The sequence below is a fragment of the Dendropsophus ebraccatus genome, chromosome 4, assembly GCF_027789765.1.
Source record: "Dendropsophus ebraccatus isolate aDenEbr1 chromosome 4, aDenEbr1.pat, whole genome shotgun sequence".
NCBI lineage: Eukaryota > Metazoa > Chordata > Amphibia > Anura > Hylidae > Dendropsophus > Dendropsophus ebraccatus.
Window position 1 is genome coordinate 166,767,822 of NC_091457.1, and position 26,817 is coordinate 166,794,638.

General features: G+C 53.2%; 1 protein-coding gene across 3 annotated transcripts in view; it reads right to left on the reverse strand.

Annotated features, from left to right (window-relative positions):
* The window catches only part of BCAR3 (BCAR3 adaptor protein, NSP family member), a 133,210-nt gene that overhangs the window by 72,347 nt on the left and 34,046 nt on the right, over positions 1-26,817 (reverse strand). Inside the window, exon 1 of one of the 3 annotated variants that reach the window (XM_069967706.1) lies at positions 13,786-14,075. The exons of 1 other annotated variant lie outside the window; for it this stretch is intronic. The gene's annotated coding sequence lies outside the window, so the exon portion shown is untranslated. Of the gene's footprint in view, positions 1-13,785; positions 14,076-26,817 lie in introns of those variants that run through there. One more of the 3 variants, XM_069967704.1, reaches the window with a different exon arrangement.

Genomic DNA, 26,817 nt, shown 5'->3' on the forward strand with positions numbered 1-26,817 from the left:
GGCGTATGGCGTGTAAAGGGGGAGCATGTTTTCGATGCGTATGGCAGGGGCAGACAGGTATCTGAATAAGTTTGGATACAGATGAGTAATTCTACTAAGAAAACAAATGTCAGATGAAGATGTGGGGGGTTTGTTCGGGTCTATGGAGGGGCTTAAAGGCCTCCCGCTTTATCTTATAGAACTATCTCCATTAAGCCGATTTCCAGAAGTTTTGCAAATTCCTTTTCCTTCCCTGACAATCAGCCTGTGTGATCAGCGCATCCTGCAGACGAAAGGCGACCCTGTCTACACCGCTTGTTTAGTTACACCTAAAAGCTAAAACCTCTCAGATCTCCTCATCCCCTCAAAGACAGGAAGAGCAGATGCTGGTGACATTACCGCCTGTGAAGTCAGATGAAACGGGAGCCGAGAGCCGGACACGTGGCCCTAGAACACGGCACCACCGTCCTGCTGAAGGGCCAACCATAAGGCTGTGGAGAAGGGCCACTACCTGCTGAGGGACCAAATATAGGACTATAGAGAGGGCCCCTACCTGCTGAGGGACCAAACATAGGACTGTGGAGAGGGCCACTACCTGCTGAGGGACCAAATATAGGACTATAGAGAGGGCCCCTACCTGCTGAGGGACCAAACATAGGACTGTGGAGAGGGCCACTACCTGCTGAGGGACCAAACATAGAACTATGGAGAGGGCCACTACCTGCTGAGGGACCAAACATAGGACTATGGAGAGGGCCACTACCTGCTGAGGGACCAAACATAGGACTATGGAGAGGGCCACTACCTGCTGAGGGACCAAACATAGGACTATAGAGAGGGCCCCTACCTGCTGAGGGACCAACCATAGGACTGTGGAGAGGGCCACTACCTGCTGTGGGACCAAACATAGGACTGTGGAGAGGGCCACTACCTGCTGAGGGACCAAACATAGGACTGTGGAGAGGGCCACTACCTGCTGTGGGACCAAACATAGGACTATAGAGAGGGCCACTACCTGCTGAGGGACCAAACGACTGTCTGACTGTCTGCGACCTCACAGCGATCAGGAGATGGCAGCTTCAGACCTGAAGGATCACTACTTCTTTATTACAGACTCTCCTAATAACCTTTGTTAGCACCCGTTTCATCCATCACAAGGACGTTCTCTGATCCGCCTTGGGACAACATGAGATAGCGAGTCCTTGGAGATTAGCCGTCTCTGAAGCAGCACTACAAGGCTTTGTGTTTGGTGAAGCGTCCCCCATTCTTTACACTGCTCTTTATGACATCTCACATTCCATTCACACCGCCGTCTATCCTCAATGTACATGTTACCCCACCGGCCCTGTACACCACGAGTCGCTCTTGGAGGGTCTGACCTTCCCTTTGGTGGTTTGTGGAGCATTTCCAGCACTTAGAGAGTCCTCAGCAATAGACAAAAGTGCCAAGAACACAGACACCTGCCACACCACATCCCCCCGCCACACCACATCCCCCCTGCCACACCACATCCCCCCTGCCACACTACACCACAAAACCCCACCACATCACATCCCCCCTGCCACACCACAAACCCCCACCACGCCACATCCCCCCTGCCACACCACATCCCCCTGCCACACCACATCCCCCCTGCCACACCACATCCCCCCGCCACACCACATCCCCCCTGCCACACTACACCACAAAACCCCACCACATCACATCCCCCCTGCCACACCACATCCCCCCTGCCACACTACACCACAAAACCCCACCACACCACATCCCCCCTGCCACACCACATCCCCCTGCCACACCACATCCCCCTGCCACACCACATCCACGGCCACACCACATCCCCCCTGTCACACCACATCCCCCCTGCCACACCACATCCCCCTGCCACACCACATCCACGGCCACACCACATCCCCCCTGTCACGCCACATCCCCCCTGCCACACCACATCCCCCCTGCCACACCACGCCACATCCCCCCTGCCACACCACATCCCCCCTGCCACACCACGCCATATCCCCCCTGCCACACCACGCCACATCCCCCCTGCCACACCACATCCCCCCTGCTACACCACATCCACGGCCACACCACATCCCCCCTGTCACACCACATCCCCCCTGCCACACCACGCCACATCCCCCCTGCTACACCACATCCCCCTGCCACACCACATCCCCCTGCCACACCACATCCACGGCCACACCACATCCCCCTGTCACACCACATCCCCCCTGCCACACCACATCCCCCCTTTCACACCACATCCCCCTGCCACACCACATCCCCCCTGCCACACCACGCCACATCCCCCTGCCACACCACATCCCCCCTGCCACACCACGCCACATCCCCCCTGCCACAGCACATCCCCCCTGCCACCCCACCCCCCCCCCCCCTGCTAAACCACCTCCCCCTGCTACACCACATCCCCCCTGCCACACCACATCCCCCCCTGCCACACCACATCCCCCCCTGCCACACCACATCCCCCCTGCCACACCACAAACCCCCGCCACACATCCCCCCTGCCACACCACATCCACCCTGCCACACTACACCACATCCCCCCTGCCACACCACATCCACCCTGCCACACTACACCACATCCCCCCTGCCACACCACATCCACCCTGCCACACTACACCACATCCCCCCTGCCACACCACATCCCCCTGCCACACCACATCCACCGCCACACCACATCCCCCCTGCCACACCACATCCACCCTGCCACACCACATCCCCCCTGTCATACCACAAACCCCCGCCACACCACATAACCCCCCGCACCACATACCCCCCGCCACACCACATAACCCCCCGCCACACCACATAACCCTCCGCCACACCACATAACCCTCCGCCACACCACCTAACCCCTGCAACACCACACCACACCACAAACCCCCGCCACGCCACATAAGCCCCTGCCACGCCACATAGCCCCACGCCACATAACCCCCGCCACGCCACATAACCCCCGCCAAATCATGATCCCCCACCCCATACATCCATATACCATAGAGGATTACGGTAGAAGAGATGACATTCACGCTGAGCCAAGATTGTAGATTTTACCCACTGAACTCACTGTAGAAGATGAAATCCACCATAACATGCGATGACTGGAGATTTACCTGAGGATTGTGGTGGAAACAACTGCGGAGACTGTCAGCGGTGATTGTGCTCAGTGTGAACGAGGCGTACGGCGTACATTATGGAGAGGAAACAGTCAGTGATCAGAAGACCGAACTGTAGTCAATCACATCCTCTAAGAGAGAGATAGGAGAAGTGACGGCAAACAGGAGGCTGATAACACGGCCGGAGATCTGCACACGTCCCCGCACTCAGCCCTGTGGACGTAGGCCGAGGCCACTCCAGGCCGTGTTCTATACTGTACTACTACTGCTCCCCCTACAGGGCTATGTATCCTATACCATCCATACTGCACTGCTATTGAATCCCCAAAATCGAGGGAACCCAGAATCACGCCCAAGTTTTCACATCCTAGTATCACAAATCTAGCCCCCAAAATGAATTCTTAGGAAATGTTCTTGTGTGTAGAATAGTCCTTACCGAATCCCATCGCATCGTCCAATGTGGATTGCTCAGCTGCTATGTGAATAAAACAGCAAGAAAGATATTCCTACAATACACAGACAGGCTCCGCTCAGCCACACAGACAGGCTCTGCTCAGCTACACAGACACGCTCCGCTCAGCCACACAGACAGGCTCTGCTCAGCCACACAGACAGGCTCCGCTCAGCCACACAGACAGGCTCCGCTCAGCCACACAGACACGCTCCGCTCAGCCACACAGACGGGCTCCGCTCAGCTACACAGACAGGCTCCGCTCAGCTACACAGACAGGCTCCGCTCAGCCACACAGACAGGCTCCGCTCAGCCACACAGACACGCTCCGCTCAGCTACACAGACACGCTCCGCTCAGCCACACAGACACGCTCCGCTCAGCCACACAGACACGCTCCGCTCAGCTACACAGACAGGCTCCGCTCAGCCACACAGACACGCTCCGCTCAGCCACACAGACACGCTCCGCTCAGCTACACAGACAGGCTCCGCTCAGCCACACAGACACGCTCCGCTCAGCCACACAGACACGCTCCGCTCAGCTACACAGACAGGCTCCGCTCAGCCACACAGACACGCTCCGCTCAGCCACACAGACAGGCTCCGCTCGGCCACACAGACAGGCTCCGCTCAGCCACACAGACAGGCTCCGCTCAGCCACACAGACGGGCTCCGCTCAGCCACACAGACGGGCTCCGCTCAGCTACACAGACAGGCTCCGCTCAGCCACACAGACAGGCTCCGCTCAGCCACACAGATGGTCAGCTACACAGACAGGCTCCGCTCGGCTACACAGACACGCTCCGCTCAGCCACACAGACACGCTCCGCTCAGCCACACAGACAGGCTCCGCTCATCTACACAGACAGGCTCCGCTCAGCCACACAGACAGGCTCCGCTCAGCCACACAGACAGGCTCCGCTCATCTACACAGACAGGCTCCGCTCGGCTACACAGACACGCTCCGCTCAGCCACACAGACACGCTCCGCTCAGCCACACAGACAGGCTCCGCTCAGCTACACAGACAGGCTCCGCTCAGCCACACAGACAGGCTCCGCTCGGCTACACAGACAGGCTCCGCTCATCTACACAGACAGGCTCCGCTCGGCTACACAGACAGGCTCCGCTCAGCCACACAGACAGGCTCCGCTCGGCTACACAGACAGGCTCCGCTCAGCTACACAGACAGGCTCCGCTCAGCTACACAGACAGGCTCCGCTCAGCCACACAGACAGGCTCCGCTCAGCCACACAGACAGGCTCCGCTCAGCTACACAGACGGGCTCCGCTCAGCCACACAGACGGGCTCCGCTCAGCCACACAGACAGGCTCCGCTCAGCTACACAGACACGCTCCGCTCAGCCACACAGACGGGCTCCGCTCAGCCACACAGACACGCTCCGCTCAGCCACACAGACAGGCTCCGCTCAGCCACACAGACAGGCTCCGCTCAGCTACACAGACAGGCTCCGCTCATTTACACAGACAGGCTACGCTCAGCCACACAGACGGGCTCCGCTCAGCCACACAGACAGGCTCCGCTCATTTACACAGACAGGCTCCGCTCAGCCACACAGACAGGCTCCGCTCAGCCACACAGACAGGCTCCGCTCAGCTACACAGACGGGCTCCGCTCAGCTACACAGACGGGCTCCGCTCAGCCACACAGACGGGCTCCGCTCAGCCACACAGACGGGCTCCGCTCAGCTACACAGACGGGCTCCGCTCAGCCACACAGACGGGCTCCGCTCAGCCCCACACACACGCTCCGCTCAGCCACACAGACAGGCTCCGCTCAGCCACACAGACAGGCTCCGCTCAGCCACACAGACAGGCTCCGCTCAGCCACACAGACACGCTCCGCTCAGCTACACAGACGGGCTCCGCTCAGCTACACAGACGGGCTCCGCTCAGCCACACAGACATGCTCCGCTTAGCCACACAGACACGCTCCGCTCAGCTACACAGACAGGCTCCGCTCAGCCACACAGACAGGCTCCGCTCAGCCACACAGACAGGCTCCGCTCAGCTACACAGACAGGCTCCGCTCAGCTACACAGACAGGCTCCGCTCAGCCACACAGACAGGCTCCGCTCAGCTACACAGACAGGCTCCGCTCAGCTACACAGACAGGCTCCGCTCAGCTACACAGACACGCTCCGCTCAGCTACACAGACAGGCTCCGCTCAGCCACACAGACGGGCTCCGCTCAGCCACACAGACGGGCTCCGCTCAGCCACACAGACGGGCTCTGCTCGGCTACACAGACAGGCTCCGCTCGGCTACACAGACACGCTCCGCTCATCTACACAGACAGGCTCCGCTCAGCCACACAGACAGGCTCCGCTCATCTACACAGACAGGTTCCGCTCATCTACACAGACACGCTCCCCTCAGCTACACAGACTCCGCTCAGCTACACAGACAGGCTCCGCTCAGCTACACAGACAGGCTCCGCTCGGCTACTCAGACACGCTCCGCTCAGCTACACAGACAGGCTCCGCTCAGCTACACAGACAGGCTCCGCTCAGCTACACAGACACGCTCCGCTCAGCTACACAGACAGGCTCCGCTCAGCTACACAGACAGGCTCCGCTCAGCCACACAGACGGGCTCCGCTCAGCTACACAGACAGGCTCCGCTCAGCCTCACAGACAGGCTCCGCTCAGCTACACAGACAGGCTCCGCTCAGCTACACAGACAGGCTCCGCTCAGCCACACAGACAGGCTCCGCTCAGCTACACAGACAGGCTCCGCTCAGCCACACAGACAGGCTCTGCTCAGCTACACAGACAGGCTCCGCTCAGCTACACAGACAGGCTCCGCTCATCTACACAGACACACTCGGCTCTGCTGTGTCTAAACATGAGGCTGGGGTTGTGCCAGAGCTGTTTGCTGGGAACAATGCAGCAACCAGTGTGATCAGCCGCAGGACACAGCGCTCCATTCATGTCAGCAGAACAATGCTGGGGGACAATGGGGCGCAGACATTCACATGCAGCCTACTTCTCTGGCCGTTCTTATAAGGAGGCGACTGGAATGTCCGTCTCCTCCAACTGTCTCCCAAGTGCAGAGCGGCGGACGATAACAAGACAGATGGGCCCAGCAATGCCCCAAAAGCCACAGACATCAAATACATCTCCAGGATAGAGGGGGCATCAGAGCGAACAGGGGGGCAACAAGAACGGCCTCTGTCCTGGAGGGGCCGACACATGGAAGAGGTGCCAACAGGGCAAGGGCACGACTACAGCGGTGTGGGGGCAAGAGTACAGCGATGTGGGGGCAGGAGGAGTACAGAGGTGCGGGGGCAGGAGGAGTACAGAGGTGTTGGGGCAGGAGTACAGAGGTGTCGGGGCAAGAGTACAGAGGTGCGGGGGCAGGAGGAGTACAGAGGTGCGGGGGCAGGAGGAGTACAGAGGTGCTGGGGCAGGAGGAGTACAGCGGTGCGGGGGCAGGAGGAGTACAGCGGTGTGAGGCAGGAGGAGTACAGAGGTGCGGGGGCAGGAGGAGTACAGAGGTGCGGGGGCAGGAGGAGTACAGCGGTGCGGGGGCAGGAGGAGTACAGAGGTGTGGGGGCAGGAGGAGTACAGAGGTGCGGGGGCAGGAGGAGTACAGCGGTGTGAGGCAGGAGGAGTACAGAGGTGTGGGGGCAGGAGGAGTACAGAGGTGCGGGGGCAGGAGGAGTACAGAGGTGCGGGGGCAGGAGGAGTACAGCGGTGCGGGGGCAGGAGGAGTACAGGGGTGCGGGAGCAGGAGGAGTACAGAGGTGCGGGGGCAGGAGGAGTACAGAGGTGCGGGGGCAGGAGGAGTACAGCGGTGCGGGGGCAGGAGGAGTACAGAGGTGCGGGGGCAGGAGGAGTACAGAGGTGCGGGGGCAGGAGGAGTACAGAGGTGCGGGGGCAGGAGGAGTACAGCGGTGTGAGGCAGGAGGAGTACAGAGGTGCGGGGGCAGGAGGAGTACAGCGGTGTGAGGCAGGAGGAGTACAGAGGTGCGGGGGCAGGAGGAGTACAGAGGTGCGGAGGCAGGAGGAGTACAGCGGTGCGGGGGCAGGAGGAGTACAGCGGTGCGGGAGCAGGAGGAGTACAGAGGTGCGGGGGCAGGAGGAGTACAGAGGTGCGGGGGCAGGAGGAGTACAGCGGTGCGGGGGCAGGAGGAGTACAGAGGTGCGGGGGCAGGAGGAGTACAGAGGTGCGGGGGCAGGAGGAGTACAGAGGTGCGGGGGCAGGAGGAGTACAGCGGTGTGAGGCAGGAGGAGTACAGAGGTGCGGGGGCAGGAGGAGTACAGCGGTGTGAGGCAGGAGGAGTACAGAGGTGCGGGGGCAGGAGGAGTACAGAGGTGCGGGGGCAGGAGGAGTACAGAGGTGCGGGGGCAGGAGGAGTACAGCGGTGCGGGGGCAGGAGGAGTACAGGGGTGCGGGAGCAGGAGGAGTACAGAGGTGTGGGGGCAGGAGGAGTACAGAGGTGCGGGGGCAGGAGGAGTACAGCGGTGCGGGGGCAGGAGGAGTACAGAGGTGCGGGGGCAGGAGGAGTACAGAGGTGCGGGGGCAGGAGGAGTACAGAGGTGCGGGGGCAGGAGGAGTACAGCGGTGTGAGGCAGGAGGAGTACAGAGGTGCGGGGGCAGGAGGAGTACAGCGGTGTGAGGCAGGAGGAGTACAGAGGTGCGGGGGCAGGAGGAGTACAGAGGTGCGGAGGCAGGAGGAGTACAGCGGTGCGGGGGCAGGAGGAGTACAGCGGTGCGGGAGCAGGAGGAGTACAGAGGTGTGGGGGCAGGAGGAGTACAGAGGTGCGGGGGCAGGAGGAGTACAGCGGTGCGGGGGCAGGAGGAGTACAGAGGTGCGGGGGCAGGAGGAGTACAGAGGTGCGGGGGCAGGAGGAGTACAGAGGTGCGGGGGCAGGAGGAGTACAGCGGTGTGAGGCAGGAGGAGTACAGCGGTGTGGGGGCAGGAGGAGTACAGCGGTGTGAGGCAGTAGGAGTACAGAGGTGCGGGGGCAGGAGGAGTACAGAGGTGCGGGGGCAGGAGGAGTACAGCGGTGCAGGGGCAGGAGGAGTACAGAGGTGCGGGGGCAGGAGGAGTACAGAGGTGCGGGGGCAGGAGGAGTACAGAGGTGCGGGGGCAGGAGGAGTACAGAGGTGCGGGGGCAGGAGGAGTACAGCGGTGTGAGGCAGGAGGAGTACAGAGGTGCGGGGGCAGGAGGAGTACAGAGGTGCGGGGGCAGGAGGAGTACAGAGGTGCGGGGGCAGGAGGAGTACAAAGGTGTGGGGGCAGGAGGAGTACAGAGGTGTGGGGGCAGGAGGAGTACAGCTGTGTGGGGGCAGGAGGAGTACAGCGGTGTGGGGGCAGGAGGAGTACAAAGGTGTGGGGGCAGGAGGAGTACAGCTGTGTGGGGGCAGGAGGAGTACAGCTGTGTGGGGCAGGAGGAGTACAGAGGTGCGGGGGCAGGAGGAGTACAGCGGTGCGGGGGCAGGAGGAGTACAGAGGTGTGGGGGCAGGAGGAGTACAGCGGTGCGGGGGCAGGAGGAGTACAGAGGTGTGAGGCAGGAGGAGTACAGAGGTGCGGGGGCAGGAGGAGTACAGAGGTGTGCGGGCAGGAGGAGTACAGCGGTGCGGGGGCAGGAGGAGTACAGAGGTGTGAGGCAGGAGGAGTACAGAGGTGCGGGGGCAGGAGGAGTACAGAGGTGCGGGGGCAGGAGGAGTACAGAGGTGCGGGGGCAGGAGGAGTACAGAGGTGCGGGGGCAGGAGGAGTACAGAGGTGTGGGGGCAGGAGGAGTACATCAGTGAGGTTACACGACTATAGTGATCAGTGAGGTTACACGACTATAGTGATCAGTGAGGTAACACGACTATAGTGATCAGTGAGGTTACACGACTATAGTGATCAGTGAGGTAACACGACTATAGTGATCAGTGAGGTTACACGACTATAGTGATCAGTGAGGTAACACGACTATAGTGATCAGTGAGGTTACACGACTATAGTGATCAGTGAGGTTACACGACTATAGTGATCAGTGAGGTAACACGACTATAGTGATCAGTGAGGTTACACGACTATAGTGATCAGTGAGGTTACACGACTATAGTGATCAGTGAGGTTACACGACTATAGTGATCAGTGAGGTTACACGACTATAGTGATCAGTGAGGTTACACGACTATAGTGATCAGTGAGGTAACACGACTATAGTGATCAGTGAGGTTACAGCTGTTCACATTGCCCGGAGTCTCCCAAACCACAGAGTGGAACGGGCAGCGTCACCCGGGAGAGCGCGGCTCATCTGCCGGAGCGAGGAATGTCCGGACCCCACCACTCCTCACACTCCACTTACACACACAAGTGCATGACGGAGGGGTGACTCACAACCGGGGGATCACAGAGAGGAATAACTAACAAAACTATCAGTATAGGAGAACAAGTCGTTTATACGGCGCTATATACCCGGAGTGCTCGGTCATCCATGATGGTGGCAGAAACTGCCTCAAAAATCCCCACCAATGATTATATCCACCACAATGGCCAGAAATCTAACATAATAAAGGGGCACTCCTCCAGCAAAAATCTTTTTCTTTCAAATCAACTGGTGTCAGAAAGTTATTATTTACTTCTATTTAAAAATCTCCAGTCTTCCAGTACTTATCAGCTGCTGTATGTCCTGTAGGAAGTGGTGCATTCTCTCCAGTCTGACACAGGGCTCTCTGCTGCCACCTCTGTCCATGTCAGGAACTGTCCAGAGCAGGAGAGGTTTTCTATGGGGATTTACTGCTGCTCTGGACACTTCCTGACATGGACCAGTTGATATTTTCCCACTGGAGAGCCCCTTTAAGGTCAGTATCTCTGATGGCCGGAGGCGCTCAGTAGCCGGACCTCCATGGTGCACTGATGCTGGACATTTGCAGTGATGTTCCCCCATGCTGAGAAGACACAACTTTGCCTCAAACATTTGTCCAGATCTTCGTCAACACATAAAACCTCAGGGGGCCATTTGGTGAAATCTGCAGACGCTCCTGAGCCGCGATCTGTCACAGTAAACTGGAGCACCGACAGCCAGGCTTCATTTACTAATGTACACGGCGGTGTCGGTGACGGGCGGAGGATCCATCACGCCTGCCAGGGGCAGCAATGTCACCGGGGACCCCACTCCTGCAGATTAAATTGGCTGCAGCTAAATATTCAGCAACTCATCCCGGGATGAGGAAGAATCGGCCCTGTTCCAACGTCCGGATATTTGGCAAAGAAAACATGAAGCCTCCGCATAGAAGGTGATCAAAGGACATGGAGGAGATACGGCGGCCATATTTCTGAAGGAATCCAAAATTTATTAGGTGCAAACTTTAAAATACATTGTACAGTTAGGCCAGACGGGTTCCGTGCAAGTCTGAATGAGTCCTGCACATAACTGAATGGGTTCCGTGCTACTTCAAATGGCCTCTGCTTATGGTTGAATGGCTTCCAGGTTATGTTTAAAGGGGTACTCCGGTGAATTTTTTTTCTTTCAAATCAGCCGGTGTCAGAAAGTTATATAGATTTGTAATTTACTTCTGTTTAAATATCTTAAGTCTTCCAGTACTTATCAGCTGCTGTATGTACTGCTGGAAGTGGTGTATTCTCTCCAGTCTTACACAGTGCTCTCTGCTGCCACCTCTGTCCATGTCAGGAACTGTCCAGAGCAGCAGCAAATCCCCATAGAAAACCTCTCCTGCTCTGGACAGTTCCTGACATGGACAGAGGTGGCAGCAGAGAGCACTGTGTCAGACTGGAGAGAAAACACCACTTCCTGCAGGACATACAGCAACTGATAAGTACTGGAAGACTGGAAATTTTTACATAGAAGTAAATTACAAATCTGTATAACTTTCTGACAGAAGTTGGAAGTTGAAAGAAAAAAGGTTTTTGCCAGAGTGCCCCTTTAATGGGTTCCATGTAAAGCTGAATGGGTTCCCCACTATGGATTTTAATTTTTTATACCTAATAAATCTTGGATTTTCTTACCAATACATCTCAGTCCTTGACTGTTTCTGACTTGCGTCTCTATCTCCAGCTTCTCCGGCACCTGGGACCACTGAGCTCATTCTATATACTGGTACCCTGCAGCTGTATACATGGAGGAGACAGAACAGTCTAGCACCGGGCGGCTTGTTGCTATATACCGGTATATAATTCTGCTATCCTGCAGCTGTATACATGTATATAATTCTGCTATCCTGCAGCTGTATACATGGAGGAGATAGAACAGTCTAGCACCGGGCGGCTTGTTGCTATATACCGGTATATAATTCTGCTATCCTGCAGCTGTATACATGTATATAATTCTGCTATCCTGCAGCTGTATACATGGAGGAGATAGAACAGTCTAGCACCGGGCGGCTCGTTGCTATATACTGGTATATAATTCTTATATCCTGCAGCTGTATACATGGAGGAGATAAAACAGTCTAGCACTAGGCGGCTCGTTGCTATATACCTGTATATAATTTTTATATCCTGCAGCTGTATACATGGAGGAGACAGAACAGTCTAGGACCGGGTGGCTCCTTGCTATATACCTGTATATAATTCTGCTATCCTGCAGCTGTATACATGGAGGAGATAGAACAGTCTAGCACCGGGCGGCTCGTTGCTATATACCGGTATATAATTCTGCTATCCTGCAGCTGTATACATGGAAGAGACAGAACAATCTAGCACCGGGTGGCTTGTTGCTATATACCGGTATATAATTCTGCTACCCTGCAGCTGTATACATGTATATAATTCTTATATCCTGCAGCTGTATACATGGATGAGATAGAACAGTCTAGCACCGGGCGGCTTGTTGCTATATACCTGTATATAATTCTGCTATCCTGCAGCTGTATACATGGAAGAGACAGAACAGTCTAGCACCGGGTGGCTTGTTGCTATATACCGGTATATAATTCTGCTACCCTGCAGCTGTATACATGTATATAATTCTTATATCCTGCAGCTGTATACATGGAGGAGATAGAACAGTCTAGCACCGGGTGGCTTGTTGCTATATACCGGTATATAATTCTTATATACGGCAGCGATGACTATAAGACGGAGGAGATGATAGCACAATGGATTCCCGGCACTCGCTGACCTGGTAATGTGACCCAGTTCCTTATCAGAAATTCTCCAGAGATCGGGATACGGAAATATCACTGGATTATCTGCTGCATTTAGTGTCTGCAAATTCCGATCTTTATGGCCGGAGCAGAGTGCATAGCCCCAGGTGACCTCAAAGCTATAGGTGCAGCCTAGAGGTAAAGTACTCGCCCTCTAAGCCAGTGGTCTCCAACCTGTCACATTCCAGCTGCTGAAGAACTACAGCTCCCAGCATGATCGGGCAGACAGCTGCCTGGGCATGCTGGGAAATGTAGTTTATGGGGGGGGGGGGGAATGAAGTGCCACTGGTTGAATACCACTGCTCTGTGAAGCCACTTGGAACTCAAAACCAGAATGCTGGGAGTTGTAGTTTTTCAACTGCTTTAGAGCCACAGGTTCTAGACCCTTACTCTAGAACAGTGGTGCACAACCTGCGGCCCTCCAGCTGTTGCAAAACTACAATTCCCATCATGCATAGACACCCTTTGTCTCGGCATGATAGGAGTTATAGTTGTGCAGGTTGGGCATCACTGCTCCAGACGGTCACGTAGTGATCCAACATCTATGTCCAAATACATTAGTTGTCCAGGCATGCTGGGAATTGTAGTGTCACCACAGCTAGAACATGGAAGGTTGAGGAGCGATGCTGCTTTAAGCAGTCACACAGCGCTCTAATATCACCCTCAGCTGTCAGAGCACGCTGGGAGTAGTAGTCTCTGAACAGCTTCAGCACCGCAGGTTAGAGACCCCCAGCATAAGCCGCCAGTCACCGCTCTGCCATATCACAGCATTAGGCTGAATATTCACTACATTCCCATCAGTCCCAGTGACATGTACAGGAGCCGTAGGTGTAATCACCATCATTCACCATTATCACTCACATAAACCACAAAACTATCAGGTTCAAGGAGAAGAGTGACCATAGCGAGAGCTGCGAGTGATCCGGGACATCAGTCTGCGCCATCGCTGTCACCATGTTATCAAGGGTCTGGACTTCACGCAGATGAATAAAGTTTTACAAAAAGTCCCTGTCCCCCTGCAAATAACCTGCGAGGTCTCTGGAACATGCATATATATATATCTATCTCATCTATCTCACCTGTGGTGTATGGTGGGATCCTGTTATCCAGCCAGCATAGTGCAGCACCCAGCTCCCGTCTGATCTCCTCTCCAGCAGTGTTCACACCATTCCCCAGTCCAGCTCCAATATACACACTGCTCCAGCACACACACAGCTCCAGCAGCTCAGCTCTGCAGCCCCTCCCCTGCTGCCCGCCTGGGGCCGCTCATTTACATGGGATGACCCAGCTCTGCCCTGCACTCACATAGAGAGCTGCACACAGTGACCTGCAGGCTGCTCCGCATTGTGCACACATCCCGGGATCCCAGAGGTGACAAGAAGGACACACGGACGATCTGCAGGCTCCGGACACGGGGGACGCTTATCCTGTGTGCTCATCCACATATACTGTATAGGACTTCATGAAAGTTATATGTGTAACAATCATCTAGCCGCTGTTATACTTCTCCTGAACACCGGGGGGCGCTGTGCTGCACTGGTGGTCACTCAGCTTTCCTAGAACGAGATAGTAGTATTGTGATCAGTGATCGGCGTCACATTGGGACACAGAATCAAAGCGGTCGCAGGACAGTCCATCTTTCATGGTTTTTACTCGCATGAGACCTGAATGCATGTAGCATGCGGCTGCGACTTCTGGCGACTTCTCTGGGATTTGGCTTTTTTCTTTTTATAGGCAAATAGCGACTATAATAAAGTCAGTCGGCGACTCGCACAACTTCTTACACAACACCGACTTACCGCGCCACCACAGCCGCAACCAAAGCAGCTGAAGGGATATTACTGTCTCACAAAGCCGCCATTTTTCTTCATCTCACAAAGCCGCCATCTTTCTCCATCTCACAAAGCCGCCATCTTTTCACGTCTCACAAAGCCGCCATCTTTTCACGTCTCACAAAGCCGCCATCTTTCTCCATCTCACAAAGCCGCCATTTTTCTTCATCTCACAAAGCCGCCATCTTTTCACGTCTCACAAAGCCGCCATCTTTCTCCATCTCACAAAGCCGCCATCTTTCTCCATCTCACAAAGCCGCCATTTTTCTTCATCTCACAAAGCCGCCATCTTTTCACGTCTCACAAAGCCGCCATCTTTTCGCTGTCTCACAAAACGGCCATCTTTCTCCATCTCACAAAGCCGCCATCTTTCTCCATCTCACAAAGCCGCCATCTTTCTCCATCTCACAAAGCCGCCATTTTTCTTCATCTCACAAAGCCGCCATTTTTCTTCATCTCACAAAGCCGCCATCTTTTCACGTCTCACAAAGCCGCCATCTTTTCGCTGTCTCACAAAACGGCCATCTTTCTCCATCTCACAAAGCCGCCATCTTTCTCCATCTCACAAAGCCGCCATATTTTCTGCACAGTTTGCTAAACAAAAAAAAAAAAGGAACTTATTACCTATTTTGTACAAAAACATGACATGCGTGACTTTTCCCCAGCCTGACGAGTGGTGGTCTGTAACCTAGGCAACCAGCTGTCTAAATGCTGACCTAGTATACAGGTAGTGGTATACAGCAGCACATCCTGACAGGATGTGTGAACAGCGCTTTACTTTCTTAGAATTAAATAGCAAATTTGGTATGAAAAAACGATATTAAGGGCGAGAACGTCCTGTGGGGAATGTTCCTCTATTTCATCTCCTCTGTGATGTCGGCTTTTCACCGCTGCTGTTTCAGGGCTCAGCTATGCTGCATAGTAGTCAGACCGGCGGAACACAACTCCCAGTCAGCCAGGAGTCTAATCACTGGAGAGAACAGCTGCATCCTGTCTGAGCTGTTATCAGCAGCCACATGTTTTATAGGAACCTGTAGGGTGATGCTTCTAGGGAACAGTATTGTGGGCATGCGCTGTGACCTATGCAGTGGTCAGTATGCAGGGAGGACTAGGATGGTATCCATCACCTATTGACAGTTTTGTTGTGGGCATGCTCTGTGACCAGTCCAGTGTACATGAGGCAGTCCATCATTTTGACTTTTTTAGGAAGGGCATTGTAAGCATGCTCTGTGACCTATGCAAGTCAATGGGCAAAGTGGAGAAGGTGTGCTGTGTCCATCAACTCTAGACTTTAGTGGGAGAGGTTTGTGGTCATGTTCTGTGGCCTGTACTAAGTTCAGAGTGCAATGTAGGGGAGGAGGTCAGCTGTGTCCATCACCTAATGACTTCCACGGAAGAGTGCAGTGGGCATGCTCTATAACCTATATGGGAACCAGTATGCAGGGTTGGGGAGAAGGGGAACCAAGTCAATCAATCTAATGACTTCTATGGGAGATTGTTGTGGTCATGCTCTGTCACCTGTGCATAGGTTAGTATGAAAGGATAGAAAATGGGTTGTGTCTCTTATGTTTTTTATGGCAGAGTGTTGTGGGCATGCCTTCCTCCTTATTATTCACCTTTTAGCACAACTGCCAAAAGGTGGAGCTTCCCTTTGAAAAGAGAAGCACATAATAAAATCTAAGTCTATCCTGAGTAATATGGTCTCTAAGAACCACACAGCCCAGCATTCCTCCTGCATATAAAGAAGCCATCATATACTAGTGGCTGTCAGCCTGCAGGTGCGGTCACCCCGGGGCACTATCCGTCATACACAGCAGTGCAGGCCGCCACACGAGGGGTGTCAACGCTGAGGGCTGTGAGAATCCTTTCTTGCACTTATAATATCACAGATGACAGAAAAGCTGCAGAAGCGACTTTATTACAGAAAGTGAGAAGACGTCTCATGCAAGAAACCTTATCCTGCGCTCCAGGGGATACTATGTATTCAGAGTCCGGCCTGCAGGGGACGAGTGTCCATCTGCACCCCAACCTCCGGGGACAGCAGGGGGGACGAGTGTCCATCTGCACCCCAACCTCCAGGGACAGCAGGGGGGGACGAGTGTCCATCTGCACCCCAACCTCCGGGGACAGCAGGGGGGGACGAGTGTCCATCTGCACCCCAACCTCCGGGGACAGCAGGGGGGGACGAGTGTCCATCTGCACCCCAACCTCCGAGGACAGCAGGGGGGGACGAGTGTCCATCTGCACCCCAACCTCCGGGGACAGCAGGGGGGGACGAGTGTCCATCTGCACCCCAACCTCCGGGGACAGCAGGGGGGGACGAGTGTCCATCTGCACCCCAACCTCCGGGGACAGCAGGGGGGGGGGGGACGAGTGTCCATCTGCACCCCAACCTCCGGGGACAGCAGGGAGGGACGAGTGTCCATCTGCACCCCAACCTCCGGGGACAGCAGGGGGGGGGGCGAGTGTCCATCTGCACCCCAACCTCCGGGGACAGCAGGGGGGGACGAGTGTCCATCTGCACCCCAACCTCCGGGGACAGCAGGGGGGACAAGTGTCCATCTGCACCCCAACCTCCGGGGACAGCAGGGGGGGACGAGTGTCCATCTGCACCCCAACCTCCGGGGACAGCAGGGGGGGGGCGAGTGTCCATCTGCACCCCAACCTCCGGGGACAGCAGGGGGGGACGAGTGTCCATCTGCACCCCAACCTCCGGGGACAGCAGGGGGGACGAGTGTCCATCTGCACCCCAACCTCCGGGGACAGCAGGGGGGGACGAGTGTCCATCTGCACCCCAACCTCCGGGGACAGCAGGGGGGGACGAGTGTCCATCTGCACCCCAACCTCCGGGGACAGCAGGGGGGGACGAGTGTCCATCTGCACCCCAACCTCCGGGGACAGCAGGGGGGGACGAGTGTCCATCTGCACCCCAACCTCCGGGGACAGCAGGGGGGGACGAGTGTCCATCTGCACCCCAACCTCCGGGGACAGCAGGGGGGGACGAGTGTCCATCTGCACCCCAACCTCCGGGGACAGCAGGGGGGGACGAGTGTCCATCTGCACCCCAACCTCCGGGGACAGCAGGGGGGGACGAGTGTCCATCTGCACCCCAACCTCCGGGGACAGCAGGGGGGGACGAGTGTCCATCAGGACCCGACCAAGACAGACAGTATATAGCAAATAAGTGACATACAGACAGTATACAGCAGATAGGTCACATACAGACAGTATATAGCAGATTGGTCAGATACAGACAGTATATAGAAGACTGGTCACATACAGACAGTATATAGCAGATTGGTCAGATACAGACAGTATATAGCAGAGAGGTCACATACAGACAGTATATAGCAAATAGGTGACATACAGACAGTATATAGCAGATAGGTCACATACAGACAGTATATAGCAGAGAGGTCACATACAGACAGTATATAGCAGAGAGGTCACATACAGACAGTATATAGCAGATTGGTCAGATACAGACAGTATATAGCAGAGAGGTCACATACAGACAGTATATAGCAGATAGGTCACATACAGACAGTATATAGCAGATTGGTCAGATACAGACAGTATATAGCAGAGAGGTCACATACAGACAGTATATAGCAGATAGGTCTTATAATACGTGAGTCTGGCGCTAGCCTCGCTCTTCATCCTCCGCCATCCTGACGCTCTGTACTTAATAACGGAGCTAAATAAGAGCCGATATGGCGTTGTGTCGCTGACCGCACTCCACACTCCCTCCCACTCCTGGGTGTGACAGGATTCGCTGCCATCTTGTTTTATTTCAGGAAACTCTTGAAGTAATTTCAATAATAAATCCATAAATATCTCCATGTGGTTTAATATTGGGGCTGCGCAGGCCCGGAGGCCATCTATTACTACAGGCCTTAGGGGGAGAGTTATCAGACCTGGCGCAGTGGAGCAGTTACCATAGCAACCAACCAGATTCCAGCTTTCACTTTTCAGAGGCCTTTTTAAAAATGAAAGCTGGAATCTGCTTGGTTGCTATGGTAACTGCTCGGCTATACAAGATCTGGTAATCTCCCCAAGTGACGCTTTGTAGAGATCAGATCATGGACGATCTCTATACAATCCGTCATAATTGGACGGATCGCACTGATGGCGGCTTAGATCAGGGGTGTTAAACTCAGGCCCTAAAGCTGTTGCAAAACTACAATTCCTGGACAGCCATTGCTTTAGCTGGAGGGTGGCGAGAGTGACCCCCTGGCTAAGACGCTGTTCACATTCAGCGCAATGTATTCATGAAGTCACAATAAATCCCTCCTGCACTACATTTCACCGTTTAGATACATTAGATACATAGAGCGATACACAGAAAGGCTGTGGTGTGAAGGGCCCCACGGGGATGTGGTGGTGAAATCTGACATGTATGGCGCCCATAGGAAGTGCGGCCTTGTTGCTTTTGTTCCCCTCTAATATCTTTACAGTAAGACCCTTCACCATTCACACTGTTCACCCGCCACTCCGTCCGCTCGCTCCACATTATCTCCATTCATGTAAAAACAATCAGATCCTCCGAGCTGAAAGGAGCGAACAGCGTGAGGCCAAGAACCACCGAGCGCCCAAACCGCGGCATTCTGTCTCCTCATCTCCGTCATTTACAAGTGAATGAAGCGCAAATTGTGACAAAAAAGTAACAGAAGTGACAATCTCCCCCGTCTTTGTGTGTTTTATGGCCGGGCCATTGATGAGGTAAGGATGAGAGCGGCCATGTTGTACCAGAGACAATGAAGTGAAAGCTTCCAATACACCGGGAACAATGAAAGGATAATGTGAGGTGAGGAGGGCCGGACCCTCTGTGTGCACGGACATCATTGACACATCAGCTTCATGGTGAATCCATCCTGATTGAGGTCTCTGCATTCTGCTCAGTGTAATTCACAGATTGCCGGACTCCATATTTATCAGTAGGATAGTGTACAACCTGTGACTACAACTCCCAGCATTCCTGGACAACTCTATCCCCTCCAGACTCCTCTGTCCCCTACATTTGCCCCCCCCCCCCTTGGTACCCTCTTTCAGACTTTTCTGTACCCCTCCATACCTCCTTCCCATCCTACAGACTTCTCTGTTTGTTAGCTCTGAGACCAGCGCAATTCTCTGACACCCCCGGACAACCTAGCGGTTACAGAGGCCTACGGCCTGTAATAGACGCGGTGATTGGCCGATATCCTGACACCAAGGACTATGTCCAAGCTGCAGAAAAACCTGAAGGAGTGGAGATGGTTCTTCCAGGAGGAATGGCGCAATGCTACATAATAGATACGTGAGGTCTTCTGCACAGGTTGGGAATAGTCTCTACGCCTTTGGATATCATATCTATGACTTTGGGTTTATAACACAATTAGCTGTTTGTTAATTTTGTTAAACTGGTTCTGGTGGGTTGTCTTGCTCTGGTACTGGTGAGTGGACTTGCTCTGGTACTGGTTCTGGTGGGTGATCTTGCACTGGTAATGGTTTGTGGTCTTGGTCTAGTGCTGGTACTGGTGAACTTGCTCTGGTACCGTTCTGGTGCTGGTTCTGGTGAGTGGTCTTGGTCTGGTTCGGGTGGGTGGGTGGTCTTGCGCTGGTACTGGTGGTCTTGCTCTGGTGCCGGTTCTAGTGCTCCTCCTCTGGTACTTGTTAAGGTGCTCCTGCTCTGGTGGGTGGACTTGCTCTTGTACTGGTGGGTAACTTGGACTGGTGCTGGTTCTTGTGGTCCTGCTCTGGTAGGTGGTCTTGTTCTGGTGGTCCTTCACTGGTGCTGGTGGGTGGTCTTGCTCTGGTGCTGGTGGGTGGGTTGGCTCTGGTGGTCCTGCACTGGTGCTGGTTCTGGTGGGTGGTCTTGCTCTGGTACTGGTGCTCCTGCTTCAGTCCTCTCTCCTGTCTGCTGATACCACTACGTGTACGCTCAGGTGATGCATATATGTGCATAATCCTGTAAGGCTGTGTTCACACTTGCACTGGGACTCCAGTCCGTGAGTCCACTGTAGACTTGTAGAATGATCTGCGGGGAGAAAGAATACTGCATGCAAAATAAACAGGCACCAGGCGGGAACCCAAAAGACCCCAAGTCACTGGGATCTGCTGGAATCCATTGTTGTCTGTTGTGCAAAGGACCATTCAGCTTTGTTTTCTGGCCTGGAATCTGCGATGGAGTCCCCCACAAGTGTGAACTCCGCCTAACGTAGACATCTTGGAGATTTCCATCTCCTGTCTGTGAGCAGCCGGATACGTGTCTAATGGCTGATATGGCCACCCCCGACCACCGCTCACACCGCCCTTCTCCATTATTGATAGGGATCAGACTTTCCTATCTGGGGTAAGATAATCCAATTTCCCGGTGTTCATCCTCTCTTCTCTTGCTGCGGCGTCGCTGATAAGTTTCTCAGCATGCACGGCTGCAGGGCACATTTGGGGTCTTCGCCCTCCCTGCTGGGTACCTGATATATGAGCAGGAAGAATGATGTCAGTGAACGGCCCCGGGGTCAGGATGTAAGACGAGAGCCATGAGCTTCACACGGTGAGAACCAGTATAATAAATGGACTGGTGCCCATATAATACAGAGCAGACACCTATGTCCTAGTAGTGGTGCATCATGGGAGCCCAGGCTGCGGTTTACATCACATAGGGACCAGGAAAGGATCGGTAATGTGACTGAAGGATTCTTGTTGTTTGAGCAATCACCTATTTGTGCAAAGATTTGCAACTTTTTACACCAGGTTTGTGGTGAGAAAATTGATAAATTTCCCCCAAAGTGTTGTTTCCCTTTACTTTCAGCATGAGAGCCACATAAAGGCGATATACAGTATATAATAGCGTATATAATACCGCTGTGACATGGTCTGTGGGCTCACTGTACCTCTATACTGGTGACAATAAGAACAGCGACACCTACAGGTTACTGGACAACACTACAGATTTATGCATCACACACTGTGCCAGATAATCTGCTGCAAACATGTCTACAAACTAAATCCATGAACTGCTTTAAAGGGGAACTAAAAAAAAAGAATAGTTTTTAAATGGTAACAGAGACCTCTATTCATGTCAGGATCTGTCCAGAGCAGCAGCAAACCCCCAGCTTCCAGTACTTATAAGCTGCTGTATGTCCTGCAGGAAGTGGTGTATTCTCTCCAGTCTGACACAGTGCTCTCTGCTGCTTCCTCTGTCCATGTCAGGAACTGTCCAGAGCAGCAGCAAATCCCCATAGAAAACCTCTCCTGCTCTGGACAGTTCCTGACATGGACAGAGGTGGCAGCAGAGAGCACTGTGTCAGACTGGAGAGAATACACCACTTCCTGCAGGACATACAGCAGCTGATAAGGACTGGAAGACTGGAGATTTTTGTAATAGAAGTAAATTACAAATCTACATAACTTTCTGACACCAGTTGAGTGAAAAGAAAAAGATTTTCGCTGGATTACCCCTTTAAGATGTTGCAGTACCTGTAGTCACCAACAGCAAACCCTTCTCTGCTACATCTGTATATGTTATTGTGAACAATCAGCGGACTAATTAACTCAGCATCATCCTCTTCCCACAGGATTCCCATCAGGTGCTATCATTATTGTGGTGCATTTGTAATAAAGTGGATGGTAAGTGCCCCCCGGGTCCCTGTATCACCTAGCACAGGAACAATGACTGCACCGTGTTATTGTTGGATGTGAATAAAACCCTGAACGCTGTGATCTGCTCCAGGAGACAAGCACCGACATGAGGTCCCCGCAGCAGAGACATCACACAGCCCGATGGAGGAGGAAGACAGCCCAGCTATAGACAGTGCGCATGTAGACGCTGCTGCTATAGACAGTGCTCATATAGATTGTTACTATAGACAGTGGTGCTATAGACGGTGCTACTATAGAAGGTGGTGCTATAGACAGTGGTGCTATAGACGGTGGTGCTACTATAGACGGTCGTGCTATAGACAGTGGTGCTACTATTGATGGTGGTGCTATAGACAGTGGTGCTATAGACAGTGTTGCTACTATAGATTGTGGTGCTATAGACAGTGGTGCTATAGACAGTGCTACTACAGACAGACGTGCTATAGACAGTGCTCATATAGATTGTGTTACTATAGACAGTGGTGCTATAGACTGTGCTACTATAGATGGTGGTGCTATAGACAGTGGTGCTACTATAGATGGTGGTGCTATAGACAGTGGTGCTACTATAGACGGTGGTGCTATAGACAGTGGTGCTATAGACAGTGGTGCTACTATAGACGGTGGTGCTATAGACAGTGGTGCTACTATAGATGGTGGTGCTATAGACAGTGGTGCTACTATAGACGGTGGTGCTACTATAGATGGTGGTGCTATAGACAGTGGTGCTACTATAGATGGTGGTGCTATAGACAGTGGTGCTACTATAGATGGTGGTGCTACTTTTGTTGGTGGAGCTATAGACAGTGCTGATGTAGACCCTAGACCTAGGGTAGATAGTGCTGCAATAGACAGTGCTGCTATGTACAGACGGTGTTACTATAGATGGTGGTGCTATAGACAGTGCTGCTATGTACAGACGGTGTTACTATAGATGGTGGTGCTATAGACAGTGCTGCTATGTACAGACGGTGTTACTATAGATGGTGGTGCTATAGACAGTGCTGCTATGTACAGACGGTGTTACTATAGATGGTGGTGCTATGGACAGTGGAGCTATAGACAGTGCTGCTATGTACAGACGGTGTTACTATAGATGGTGGTGCTATGGACAGTGCTGCTATGTACAGACGGTATTACTACAGAAGATGGTGGTGCTATAGACAGTGGAGCTATAGATAATACTGAATGTACAAAATGTAACAACATCATATAAACCCTATAATAAAAGACCAAAAATATACCCCAATGTATCTCGAACCTTTCCAGGTAATCTGTCACTGTGAGGGGTTGTGCTAAAACTATGATGGAAGCCGGACCCTTCAGTCACTGATTCCACTGTCATTCAGCTCCACAGGGTGCGCTATAAATGGCCGATAGATGCACGTCCCATCTCACCCATCCTGAATGGTCCTGAACTAGAAGAACATGGCAGATTCCAAAAACCGCGCCACACCTGTACAAATGATATACCGCACATTACCGCCTCTGGGGATCACACTGATCTCTAGGACAAGACCCCCCTCCCCCTCCCCCAGCCCCATCATTTACAATACCCCTTATACAAGTATAACTACCACAAATACGCTAAATTCAGCTGCCGGACGGCCACAGGCGGCGTTACATGGTGTTACAGCACAGGACAGACAGCGCAACAACTCCCAGTATCATTCGGGGCATGCCTCCCGGCATCGTTCGGGGCGCGGCCTCCCGGCATCGTTCGGGGCGCGGCCTCCCGGCATCGTTCGGGGCGCGGCCTCCCGGCATCATTCGGGGCGCGGCCTCCCGGCATCATTCGGGGCGCGGCCTCCAGGCATCATTCGGGGCGCGGCCTCCAGGCATCATTCGGGTGCGGCCTCCAAGCATCATTCGGGGCGCGGCCTCCCAGTATCTTTCGGGGCACAACCTCCTGGTATCATTTAGGGCACGGCCTCCTAGTCATTCAGGGCACGGCCTCCCGGTATCGTTCAGGGCACGACCTCCCGGCATCATTTGGGGCACGGCCTCCCAGTATCGATCAGGACACAGCCTCCCAGTATTGTTTAGTGCACGCCTCCCGGCATCATTCGGGGCATGGTGCTGCAGGCCGCAGCTGATGGGGCCCCAACCGCAAAGGCCAAACCTGAACGTTTCATTTTACATTTACACTTTACTGATAAAATGACAGAGAAAATGCAGCCACAGGTTTTTTTTCATGGACAGATGACATTGTGATAGTGAGGACGGCCCGGGGGTCTGGGCTTGTGGTTAGTAAAATAAGCAATTAACCTGCAGACATCTCTGTATAAGAAATCACTCAGCGCCGCCTCCTAATCCCTGTAATTTAAGCCGACAGAACAGACACAAGAACTGCAGAAATTCACACTTCTCTCCTTATAGTTTACTCTGAACGATGGAGACGAATGGTGCGTCAGCCTGCCGGCAGCTGGACGCCCGGATCGGCCTGCTAATGGCTGTCAGCGTGTAAGGCTTCATTCACACCGCTGTATGATTTGTGCCTGACAGATAAATGTATACATGGAAAAATAAGCCGGCCGTGCCCAGGGGAGTGACCTGGAACAAAAAAAAACATGGAAAAAAAATTCCTCAGCATGGAAACATATGCAGACAATACAGCGGAGCTGTCCTTTACAATGATTTTTTATTTCCTGAATGTTTTAGATTAACCCTTCGGAGTGGCGACAGGTGATGTTCGCAGAGGCAATAATGAGGACTTACAGCTTAACCCTTATCGGAGTGACAGAGCGAAGAGTCACTGGCTCCCCGCCCTGATAATCACTCTCCTGACCACAGGCAGCGTTATTCCTGCAGTCACAAGAGGCTGCTCTCTTCCCTAGTCTCTGATGGTCGATTGACCATCAAAGGAGAGAGGATTCGAAGGAGGAGGAAGACGAGGCGCAGTGGACAGTGTGGGAGCTAGGTAAGTTTTCTTTTTTTCTTCATTTTAGATTACAGAAGGGGATACTATCTATTTTGGGAATAATTACAGGGTGTACTATCTACACAGGGATACTACCTCCTTGGGGCCTACCTCTCTACTATATGGATGCACAGAGAGGGCCCAACTACTATATGGGGGCACAGAGGGACCTAATTATTATGTGGGACACAAAGGAGACCTCACTACTACATAAGGATACAGAGGGGGCCTTTTACTATATGACAACACAGTGGGATCTTACACATATTGGGCAAAAAGGGACCTTATTACTATATTGGGGCATAAAGAAGACCTAACTACTATATTGGGGCAAAGAGGGGACATAACACCTATATGGCGGCACAAAGCAAGAGAGCCAAAATGTTTCTCTGGCAGTTTCTGCACGGAAGAGTTATGGCCTGGATCGGATGGAAAAGAAGAAAAGTAATTGACTCTGATAAGAGAAGATGCTGTAGACACTGGATATAACTGCACTGTTATCAAGTGTGCAGTCTGCAGAGCCTGTGTGGAGCTGACACCTACCACTATATACCTACCACTATGCGGTCACTGTATAGGGGGAAATTGGTCTTGGCATAGTACAGGATTTTATTCAGTAACAATACGGTGGTGATGGTAGTGGTTATGGTATGGCGGTATTATCTCTCCCTTGTATACTGCTATTATTGGTGATACTGATCATAGTATAATGGATTTGCCAGCAGCTCACCGTTTCAGCTGTTTGCACCAATAAGAAGGAAACAGAAGCCTAAAGCCGCATACACCTGGAGCCGGAGAGATGAGGGGGTGCCTTACTATATAACCAGGTGGGGAACGCTGCTCAGGAGTCCGGGGAAGCTGGGGATGATCCCTAAGAAAGCCCAGAGGATAGAGTATATCCTACACTGCCTGCAATGGAGATTATGCTGCAACAGTCTATACCCCGAAACACACAGGTACCCCCCGCATGTAAGGCCTGGGAACACGCCTGCCATCAGCGGGGTTATTAGCACTGCTATTATGGAGGTGGTATTCTCTGTCTGTGCTTACAGAAGTGTAAAGTGTATGGCTCCCGGCCACGTTCTCCGCCCTGTCAGACATCAATGTTAATCCCGTATGAAAACACTGTAAACCCGTCACCTCCCATCAGTAACTTCCCAGTATAAAACACAATGTACAACGTATCTGGGATCCATTATATCATCTGATCTGCACTGATTGCTGCGAATGTGTGAGTCAGAACCCAATGTTATAGATCAAGATCATAGATATATATATATATATATACACACACACTTCTGAACAGTATAGATAGATAGATAGATATAGATAGATAGATAGATAGATACAACGCTGAAAACCAATGGGAACAGACGTTCTGCTGCTCATTAAAAGTCGATTTCAGAAAAACAGGTGATAGATTACGGACAAATAGACGAGGACGCTGCCATTCATTGGTTACATTTCCTTAATAAAGTTCTATAACTTCATTAGGCTGGGTTCACACTGCGGTGAAAAAACGGATGCATTTGTGTGTATTGTGTGTTTACTTCCAGGAGGGAACGCGGTGCCTGCGGCCTGGGGGAAGATGGCTGCCAGTCATCCACACCTCACAACACTCATTATTATTCACGGCTTCTGGGCGACGTCAGATCAGCGAGAGATGGAAAGAGAAAAAGAGCGCAGAAGCCCAGATCACCCCGACACCAGGAGGAGGAGAAATGCCCATAAATTGTTCC